Source organism: Myotis brandtii, unplaced genomic scaffold (genome assembly GCF_000412655.1).
Source record: "Myotis brandtii unplaced genomic scaffold, ASM41265v1 scaffold381, whole genome shotgun sequence".
Lineage (NCBI taxonomy): Eukaryota > Metazoa > Chordata > Mammalia > Chiroptera > Vespertilionidae > Myotis > Myotis brandtii.
The window spans coordinates 678,676-681,657 of NW_005364633.1; the positions used below are offsets into that span (position 1 = coordinate 678,676).

The following is a 2,982-nucleotide window of genomic DNA, read 5'->3' on the forward strand; positions in this document are numbered from 1 at the left end:
CGGGCCCTTTGCACGAGGGAACTCGGGCCTCGGTGGGTGCGCCAGGAGACGAGCCGCCTGAGTTTCCCTGGATGTGTGCTGGCTCGCTCAGAGCATGCTGCCCAAAGGCGTGTCTCCTCACTGGTTTAAGCCGGGGGATATTTTAAAAAATATATGTTTTTATTGATTTCTAGAGAGAGAGGAAGGAAGAGGGAGAGAGAGAGAGAGGCATCAATGATGAGAGAGAATCATTGCTCAGCTGCCTCCTGCACACCCCCCTACTGGGGATCGAGCCTGAAACCTGGGCATGTGCCCTGACTGGGAATTGAACCAGTGACCTCCTGGTTCATGGGTTGATGCTCAGCCCCTGAGGCACCCGGCGGGCTGGGGTTGTTTGTTTAAGACAAGAAGCTCAGCTGAGCCTCTTGAGGGCCCCCAACCAGAACCCCCCGCAGGACCTGAGGCAGCTTTTCCCTCATCCCACGAGGGCTGTGGTCACATTCGCGTCACCCTCTCCCTGGCTGGCTCCCTCTCCTGGAGCGATGCACCCTGTCCCCTCATCGTGCGGACGCCCTGGTCCAGCGCACACAGCGTCTGGCTGGAGGCTGTCCTATGAGCTGACGTGCGGGCGGAGCACCCACAGCCACGGGAGGCCTTGGCATCAGTGTGTGTCCTGCGAGGTTTGCCTTGGGGGCGGGGGGCGGGGGTGTCCCCAGGGCGAGGGGAGACAACAGGAAGGCTGGAGCCAGGTTGTGGCTGAACTAAGTGATCGCTGATAAGGACTTCTTTCATTGTGGTGAGTGTGCATAGCATCAGATTCATCATTTACCCTTTGTAAGTGGGCGTGTCCGTGGCATCGAGGACTTTCACGTTATTGCGCAACCGTCCCCAGCATCGATCTCCTGAACTTGCCGTCTTCCCAGCGTGAAGCTCTGTGCCCACTAAACAGCTCCCTGTTCCCCCCCCTCCAGGCCCTGGGAACCCCATTCTCCCCTCTGCCTCTGTGAATTGGATCACCCCAGCACCTCAGAAGGGGTTGTGTGGTATTTGCCCGTGCGGGACTGGCTTATTTCAGTTGGCATGTTGTCCTCAAGTTTCACCCGTGTTGTACGTAGCCTGTGTTGGAATTTCCTTCCTTTGTAAGGTGACTGCTGTTCCACTGTGCGTGTACATCCCATCTGTGCATCCATGCATCCATGGGTGGGCTCCTCGGTGGCTTCCACCTTTTGACTCTAGTTACCGCTGCTTTGAATAAGGTGTACAGGGGTCTGTTTGAGTCTCTGCTTTCATACCCTGAAGTGAACTGCTGCGTCATAGGCAATTCTTTATTTCTCTGTTTTCCCCTCAAGGGTCTGCTAATGCGTGTGACCGTTGTCCTAAGGACCCTGGAAAGGTATGGAAGGACTCAGAGCAGGGCGCACCCAGCCTGACTGTGATTCAGGAAGGCACTGTGGTTTAGAAAGGGCCGATCGGTTCGTGGATGGGGAAGGAGCGGGCTGGCTGCGGGTGCTGGGGTGGCCGGGGGTTGGGGTGGCCTGACGGACGGCAGAGAGCCACCCCGAAGGCTCTGGCTTCCTGCTGAGAGGGGAAGGCTGGGTAGGGCAGTCACACTGGGAGGTGGAGCCGGAGTGATGAAGGTGGCAGAGTCAATGAAAAAGGTTGGCTGTGGGGGAAGGAAGTAGGAGACAGGGCAAGGCCAAGGATGAGGACCTGGGTTAGTTGTGACGTTGTGGAATTTAGGGGGAGCGGGAGGGTTATTTTTGTTTGTTTTGTATTTGGGTGTGGATGGTAGACAGTGTGTTCCGATGGTAGACAGTGTGTTCCGATGGTAGACGCAGCCTTGCGGGCAGGCTGTTGATAAAATGGTTGCTAATTTGGGGGCGGAGTGAAGAAAAAAGGGGCAGGTGGCCGTGCAGTTTGGCTGATTGAAAGTGTGGGATATTTATTGTTGGTGTAGCGCCACCGTTTCACAGCTTCTGTGGATCTATTGTTCATCCCTACCTCGAGGCAGAAATGGATACATCAAAATCATAACACCAGAAACGATGGCCAATTCATTGGTTAATCAAAATCAGGTTCCATAAGGATTCGAATGAACTCAAAGGATGTTTTAGACTAAAGCATGAGTGTGTTGAGTTTGGCTTATGTTCTTTTTTTGCTCAACATGGATTTTTTTTTCATCATTAGAAAAGTCACTTGAAATTTCAAAAGTTGCTGCTTTTCTTGGCCGTCCCACTGGACTGGGAGCTGCTGGGGGTTGGCACGGGCTGGGGAAGTACCACGATGGTTCCTGTCCTGTGCCCAGCACTTAACGCAGTGCGGAGAGCAGCAGGACTCGCTGTACACAGCGGGTGAGCCGAACTGAACGGGAATTTAATCTAACTGCTCTCCAAGGTGAGATCTGTGCTGTTGTCGCCGAGCGAGGAAGGAAACCCCAGCTTTTCTCGGGCACTGAGCTCATTACATTAGGTACTGACCCGCATCCTATAGCCTTCCTATAGCCTGTTCGCCTTGTGTTTTGCCATCAGGATTTGCTCAGGTTTATTGTTTTTGTTCATGAAATCTTGCCGCATTGCCGCATTGTTCTTACTCAAATGTGTTTCTCATGTTATTCTTAAAGCCTCGGTGATCTCATCTCTGGGAGCCAAATAGCTCAGTTCCGTTTCCTGCCCTTTGTTGATAATGTTATGTGTTCAGAGGAAGGGATCCAAGTGGCTGGAAGCTGCGGGATCATTGTCGGCTGTGACAGGCCCGGCCGCCCAGGGCGGCTGTGAGGACGTGCGTTGTTGAAGGCCTCACCTGTCCGTCCGAAATCTGTGTGCTTGGTCCCCTTGGTGCTTCTCTGAACGCCTACCTATGCGAGAGGTTGTGCACCTCAGCTTTGGGGAAATAAAGATGAATAAGGTGCGACCCTTGACACCAAGGGGCTGGTTCTGGAGAGAAGGGGCCGCCCTGCACACGTGGCCACACAGCAGGAGGTGAAGGAGTGGAAATGGAGTCGGG

General features: G+C 54.1%; 1 protein-coding gene across 1 annotated transcript in view; it reads left to right on the forward strand.

The window, feature by feature from the left end:
• The window catches only part of MYO1B (myosin IB), a 135,057-nt gene that overhangs the window by 9,177 nt on the left and 122,898 nt on the right, over nt 1-2,982 (forward strand). The window lies entirely within an intron of this gene.